This window comes from Macrobrachium nipponense, chromosome 29 (genome assembly GCF_015104395.2).
Source record: "Macrobrachium nipponense isolate FS-2020 chromosome 29, ASM1510439v2, whole genome shotgun sequence".
Classification (NCBI taxonomy): domain Eukaryota; kingdom Metazoa; phylum Arthropoda; class Malacostraca; order Decapoda; family Palaemonidae; genus Macrobrachium; species Macrobrachium nipponense.
This window is the reverse complement of record NC_061092.1, coordinates 33,124,559-33,133,128: the sequence shown is the minus strand read 5'-3', so window position 1 is coordinate 33,133,128 and position 8,570 is coordinate 33,124,559.

The following is an 8,570-nucleotide window of genomic DNA, read 5'->3' as shown; positions in this document are numbered from 1 at the left end:
CTATCCTTAGTTCTCGTTGATCTGTTTTCATATCAGTTTTTCACACGAATCTCAATATTTCCATCTGTAAATTAATTTAAAACTTAGCGAAATGGATTCGTTTATGGAGTGATTTGTTCTAATCCGAACCAGTAATTGAGGTAAATGAAGATTAATGGTGTGACGTCTTCTGTGAAGAGAACTGATACCACTCGATGTAAAAGGATCAGGAATGAATTTCGAAGCCTAAATGCTGATGGGGAGATGTGGCGAACGAATACAGTCAACTTCGAAAAACCAGTAATTGATAAACACACAAACATTACAAACTACAAAAAGAGTCCAATAAGATACTTTTGTGGAAGCAAATTATGTCGTGGTGACTTTTCAAAGAAGTGGTGGGAGCTGGGGGAGGAGGTAATGTGAAGGTGGCCTTCATATCTTCAAAGTCAAAACCTGTACTTGTCGTCAAAATCAAATTCATAGTGAAACAGGTATTTGAATTCAGGGTCAAACAGACAACTGGAATGCAGACAGACAAGAAAACATGATCTGAGCATGCTGGGATAAACAAATTGTTTCCTACATAAATGCAGAAAATTTATATATATATATATATATATATATATATATATATATAGTATATATAATATAATATGTAATATATAATATATTATATATATATATATATATATAGATATATATATATATATATAAAAGGAGTCCACAACAGAATTCATAGCTTTGAAAACAAAATGACAGAAATTATCTCTGAAATACCTGGGCGTTGGAAACGGCGTTTAATGTCTAACGACAAAGCGAAATAACTCAGTGCGCATTTACATATTTCAGGTTCTGAAGAACTGCAGGAAAGCGCAAAGGCTTTGCTAGTAAATTGTCCGTATGAATACTACCTTTCTGTCTTAACTTTGAATAAGATCGGATTTGTTATATTAATCTCACTTATTTTGTAAAGCACACAGTATTTTTTTTTTTTTCTGTGGTATTCAAAACGCCAAAGCCTTACATTAAATCAGTAAGGAATGTTATTGCTTTCTCATGAAAATGTCCGAATATGAAAGGAAAATAAACAAGTGGTATGTATTTCAGAAGACGACTTCAGACTTCAGCAGTAAAATTAATTAAATTCAAAGGAATGTGGGGCCACTTTACGGCTGGTATGCGCTATTATATATTCCTCCAATTACCAATGTAACATATCCGTTGTGGGTCAGCTGCGACCAATTATGACAAACATCAAACGGGTGATAGCAAAAGGAGGAGACGCTGACGCCATCGAAAAGGTAAACGTAAATATAACTCATTTGTTAAACTTTGTTATCCAGAAGAACTGGAGTTTATTATCTTCTTTAACAATGTCGGCCGGAAGAAGTTACGTAATCGCCCATGTATCCCGTTTGTTTGTTTGATTTGGCTTGTGCATTTGTTTGTCTGTCCGCAAATTTCATGAAGTTATCGAAGGATACCGATGAGATTTCGATTCGGGCTGAGCTTCTGACCTTGCAGTGGTTAATGAGAATTTGGCAAAATGCATATTCCAGATGATAACTAGGGAGCAGCTTTTCATTTATAAGATATATATATATATTGATATATATATATATATATATAATTATATATATATATATATATATATATATATATATATTATAACAGTACATCACCATGTGTATGTATATATATATATATATATGTATGTATGTATATATATACATATATTATACGTACACACATGTGTATCTATATATATATATATATATATATATATATATATCTATATATATAGATATATATATATACGCAGTATTAGGAAGCAAGACCATTCATTGCAGATGAGTCCTTGACCACGGGAATATTTTCGTCTGAGTTTCTCTGTTAGAGCAGTCTGACAGACAACCTCTTTTTGACATTTAACTTATGTTTCCTGTGTGTATTGCCAACAGAGAATATCAGCCGTCGACGTGTTTCTTGTTGATGAAATTGTTTAAAAGAAAAAGGAAACGTGAAATGCCATATCTCGATGTAGATAAAAAATAAATAAGTCAAATATATAAACCACTGTCATTTATGAGAAATAATATTCCGAACCAATTAATTAAAAGTGGTGTTGGGAAGTGCTTGCATTACCTTGCCGTACCTGTAAAATTAAATAAATGTTAGCTTAGTGTTAGGAACGAAATTGATCGTATTGTGTATGTGTATATATATATATGTATTAACTATAATATATATATATATATATATATATATATATATATATATATATATATATATATAATATATATATATATATATACATACACGCATATTATTGCAGGTAAGATCATATCATATAAAATGTATAGTCAGCTGTGCTTGTGTCATGCTTGTGAGTGGCTTGCTGACCGTGGGTGGCAGGGAAATTGAAACTAGAGTGTTCTTGAATAAAAACCGCCCTTTTAATCACCTCCAACTTGCTGTCTGATTTATATAACATTCGAAACGGAAATTGTTAGGGACAAATACTATCACACGAAGCAACAAAATGAAAGAAAACAAGATTATGAAAGATTTAGTCAAATAATATCTCATGAGCACAATCACGATCAGATTTCTGCCTATGAAAACTAGTTATCAACCCTTGATATTCATGGAATAATACAGACCGCTTTCAGAGCCATGGTATAAAGCGATAATAAAAAAAATAGAACTATAACTATATCTGATATGGTAATGGCTTAGATTAACGATGGTTTTTGTTTGGCCGCCCATGGAACGAAAGGATTTAAGCAAATTAGAGGGTAAATTATGGATGTATGTGATTTTGCAAGATAAATTTTGCTCTCTATAATTATGGAATAAGGAAAGCTGACGTAAAAGTGTATAACAGAAAGTGTTCGATGAGAAAGCTGAAGAAAGATTTATGTATATCATGGCCTTGTGTGCCTAGAAAGTCTTTGAAGGAGAAAGTAAGAAAGGTGACAGAAGGATTGATAGGGGACGAGGATTGTGGTTCAGCCAAAGTTATGGATATAAGGATAAGAATTTATTCTGAAATGTTTCCGTCATAAGATATCCTTTATTAATGAAACTTTGTATTAAGTTGAAAAATCTGTTTACATTATAGTATAATACAAATAAAAATTGTAGACAGTAGATTAACGTTTCCAAAAACTGCACGTAAAGCCTTACCACAAATTGTACGTAAAAACATTCCCACGAATTGAACGCAAACCCTTGCCATGGCGTCTTCTTTAGTATATGTTCAAGGGAAAAAAATGTTGCCGACAGGGGCGGTATTTTTTTTATTTCATGTTGGCGTCTGATTAAAAGTAAAAACGCCAACGAAGAGTTATACTTCTTGTATAATCTTGAACATCAAAGAAGGCGGACTTGTTTATGAATCTTTGAACCATCAAAGATGATGGTGATCTTTATAGAAGTCTCGGGACGTCAAGGAGAGAGAGAGAGAGAGAGAGAGAGAGAGAATATGTAAATTTGACGGCCTTTATGCAAAAGACTTGAAGGTACAAATCGTGGATTTTTTTGTTTGAAGATTATTTATCTTATGTTAGTAATTTTGGTCTTACTAATTTCGAATTTTAAGACTGTTGTTTACAAAGGATTATGTATCATGAATTTTTGTTAAATCGGTACATACTTTGGTGATCCTTCACATTACATATGTTACCGACCATTCCATTTCAAACGTTACTCTATTTCAAATGCTCTATTTCAAATGTTGCTCTATTTCAAATGTTGCTCTATTTCAAATGTTGTTCTATTGCAGATGTTAGGTATATTGATGCCTCAACATGAACGAAAAAGTATTTGCTCGGATAGTTCTTTACTAATTAGTGGGGCTGGGACGGGAACTAAATGTAAACAACCCAAGGCCAAGGTTAGGTGGACTATGTTAGCTTGAAAAAATCTATAATAAAAAATAAAATTATTGAAAATAAATAAATAAATCATTTTACCGGATAACTTCATAAACAGTACAGTATACTATGTCTGTCCGTTTAAAAGGCAACTGATGTATTTTGAAGATTTGTAAATGAAAATTTTTTTTAATGAAAAGATATTTTTTGTTCAGAACGTTCTTTTACGTCAAACCTTCCACACTCCAACCAGCGATTTAATTGAACATTTGCATAGTTTTCATGTCATGTTTTCCGCCACAATAAGTAATTATGCGTGTTTCACACGGGTAATTATAATATTGTAATGCACTCTTGTAATTTATCTGCACAGATTGTATCTCTGACGTGAACTTGAGAGCAGGGTCCCTAGTTCATAAGAAGATGGTTAGGCTAGCGTGAAGATGATGAAATTGCATTGTATTCCTATTTCTTGTCAAGTTTTAGTTTAATAAGTTACTGTTATCATATTATTTACGTTTTTCTACTTATTTGCGCCATTCGTTTTAGAATGTGACCCCAGGGTATGGTTTTAATGCATAATCAAATAAGGTCATCATTAATATGCTGCAATAAACTATCACTAAGTTCTATCCAGCAACCAACTATCGAGCTGCCTGTTATTATAAGCTTCAGTCTTATTAAAAGCAAGTATGAAGTGATTTGCTTTCGAAGCTTTTTAGACAAAAGTTTTATCCACATCTTGTTCCGTTCGCAATCCGGTAGGATTATGGTTATCAAGGGGATCAAAGCCCCCTGACAGCGGTGTTGCCATTTTTAATATGGAATTTATTCATTGTTGTTAGGTTGACAATGCAGCAAAGATGGTCGCCAACACCGGCTCTTTTTCGTAGGTGTCAATGGCTAGTAAAGGTTATGTATTGCTTTTAATTTATTAAATATGATAGATATAAAGGACATTACATAGATGTATCATTCATACAATGAAAAGGTTAAAAAATCTGGGAGCTTAGTACAGCATTTTAATTTATGTGTACAATGTAATAAGTAACAATGTAATACTCCATGGCCAAAACTGTTACTATCACATTACACACGGAAGTAACAACGTAAAAGATTAAATTAATTATAATTCACATATTCCGAATGTCTTTTTTACTTTTTTTTCTTTTTTTTAATAAAAATTGTATCATATTATAAAGGCATTACACACTTGATGAAAATAGTGTCAGATGGCTCATGCATTTGGAAATGAGCTTACTCATTTTTGGAAAACTATTCCTTTAGTCACTGGAAATCAGAAATAGGATTGTTTTCTACCTCAATAGTTACAAATTAGTATGTATGTATATATATATATATATATATATATATATATATATATATATATATATATATGTATATATATACACACACACATATATATACATGGTTGTTTTGCACCTACATGACATAATTCTAGATTTCATATCAGTGCTAATAATTAATTAATTTAATCATAATTCCTGTCTTGACGGTCAGAAATTACTATATATGATTGCTGTTAGTTTACGTGAACCAGTCCTAGAACGGATATCAGCTTCAACTAATATAAGTTTTAAGTAACTGTATAATTTTGAACCAGGAATGAATTCCGCTTTGAAAACAAGCCCGTTAAGGAAAGCGTGAGGGACTACAAAGTTTTCAGCATGTCCAGTCATTGAATTTTTATATAGTTACAATTTATAAAATTAGCTTTAATTTATCCATGAACCAGCCTTCCGTGCCTCCCTAGTGGGTTGATTTTAACTCAGGGGTCTGGTTAAATGGTTCAGTAACAATGCTGCGAAGAGAAATTATTAAACAAAAATACAAAAGTAGTTTCGTTGGAATGCCTTGAGAGGAGAATATGAATAAGTGGGTTATTTGATACTGAATAGTGGCGTTGTTAACTTAAGAGTGTTGTGCAATGGTATAGATACAAATTGCATTCAAATAAATGTGGAAAATAAGTTCAGTGTCCGGCTTAAAGAAGCTTCTTGTTTGAGTTCAATGTAAATAATTTCCTTTTCATCTAAGGCAAAACTGTGTAATTTTTAGGACTGTGTGATCGAACACAGAATTAAAACTGCTTCCAGCGGAAAAGGTTTTGACATTATTGAAATACACCTTGGAAAATGTATTTATGAAAACTCAGCAGGTGATTGCTTGAAACAGGATATGCTTGCTTCATGTAATTATGTTCAAGTGCTGGGAAAACCCCAGGATTTGAAAGGCTATAAAAATAATTAAACATCCCTAGCATGGCTGAAATACAAATGATTATTTTTTTGCTACACTGGAATTGTTCGTTTTCAATCAACTGCTGTCTCGAAATATTAGCTTTTGAGGCAGCCCTTTGCCTTGTGCGTTGATTGATAGATGAAAAATTAATCCCAGAACATCTGGTGGAGCCTTCTTGTACCATATCTTTGTACTCATTACCCTTAGTATCTTATGGTAATATTTTATTCAGAAATCTTTTTTTGTTTACTAATAACATTTACATTGATCTAACAAAGTCATATGGCTTATTAAAGCGTGTATGATAATTGTGCGATAACCCTCATTGAATATTTACACATCAGTTATTTAGAAACTAAATCCATGAGAAAGTTAGTCAGGCTCAAATTAATTTCTTTGGCCTTTCCTTAATTTCATTCAATAATGACAGGCACTAATTCATTCAACAGCCAAGTCAGTCAACCATTACTATTAGAATACGTAGCCTATTATTCATTCAATATACCAACCATTCCCTCAGGCATTCATTCATTCACTCACTCATAGCTTAATCATTCACAGTATTCTCTAAATATACTCATGATCAGTTATTCTGGCTGAAGCATCACTATGTAATCATTCCGGAAGTTTGGCAGTCTTAAGTGCATTCTTTCGGGCAATAATTACTGTCTTTCTTGTATGCCTTCAGACAATAATTACTGTTTTTCTTTCATTCCTTCAGACAATAATTAATGTCTTTCTTTCATTCCTTCAGGCAATAATTACTGGGCCTTACCTTCATTCTTCCAGACAATAATTATTCAGTCTTACCTTTATTCTTTCATAAAATAATTATTTGGTCTTTAGTTCATACTCTAAAACATAATTACTCTGTCTTTCCTGCATTCTTTCAGACAATAACTACTCAGTCTTTCTTTCATTCTCCCAAACAGTAATTACAGTCTTTCCTTCATTCTTTCAGTCAATAATTACTCAGTTTTTACTTTATTCCCTCAGATAAAATCTGAATTTTGCTGAGCCTTTGGTGCTTTGTGGCAAGAACTGAAATATTCCTTAGAAAAACACGTTGAACAGGACTTTTGATAGCTTATGTTAGCCCAGTGCCATAGTCCTGTTTGAAAATAGTAAATATACGTGACTATGCTGTGAAATAAAAGACATTTATCCTTCAGTACCATACCCATCAAATTTTGATTTAAACGCCGTCTGTTGTGTATTTTACGTCATTTAAGATTTATAACTACAGCAATATACCTCAATCAATATTTAAGGCAAACTTTCCTTCTGTACCACCCCTCAATATCTTGCTCATCAGATACAGATTAAAGATCGTCCGTTATCGTATTTACGTCATTTATCTATCATGACAACTACAGCAATTTACTTCACTCAGGTTTCAGGGCAAACTTTCGTTTTGATTCACAAATACCAGGATTTTATTTTGGAGCCTCTACTGATACCGTCAGAGTAGTGGCTCATATCATTTCATTCTCTCTCTCTCTCTCTATCTTCCTCTCCTCTCTCTCTCTCTCTCTCTCTCTCTCCTCTCTCTCTAAAAAGTAAGATAGAAAATGCAGAACAAAGATTATACAATCAAAAGAAAATGAAAAACGGGAATTGGAAGAAAAAACCCTATTAAATATCAAGCAAAACCCCAAACTATTATACTCATATGCGAAGAAGATGAATAAAAGAAGAATAGAAATAGGCCCTCTGAGAATTGAAGGGAGATTAACGAATGAAAAAAAGGAAATTTGCAACATACTGGCAGAACGATATAAGAGAGAATTCACCCCTAGAATAGATAATGAAGATAATGATATAGAAGTAAGGGACGAAAATAGTGAATATCTAGCTGACATAGAAATTAATGAAGCTGATATGTGCAGGCAATATTTTGTTAAAGAAAGTAGTTCATTCTATCGCAAAGCCACTTGCAATATTATTAAGACAAAGTGTAGATACAGGCAAGATTTATGATGAGCACAAATTAGCATATATCACCCCTACTTTCAAAAGTGGATCAAGACTTGAGGCAAGTAATTATAGGCCTGTGAGTCTAACATCACATATTATGAAAGTGTATGAAAGGGTAATGAAGAAAAATATTATGAAACATTTAATAAAAAATGATTTGTTTAATATAGGACAACACGGTTTCGTACCCGGAAAAAGTACACAAACCCAACTGTTAGTCCACCGTGAGAACATATTCAAAAATATGAAAAGCGGAAATGAAACAGATGTGGTTTTATCTAGACTTTGCAAAAGCTTTTGACAAAGTATACCATAATATATTAGCAAAGAAAATTAGAAAACAATATCGTAGATAAAATAGGAAGATGGTTAAAAGAATTTTTACACAACAGAAAACAGATAGTTATTGCAAACGATGAGAAATCGGATGAAACCAAGGTAATATCCGGTGTGCCACAAGGTACGGTGTTA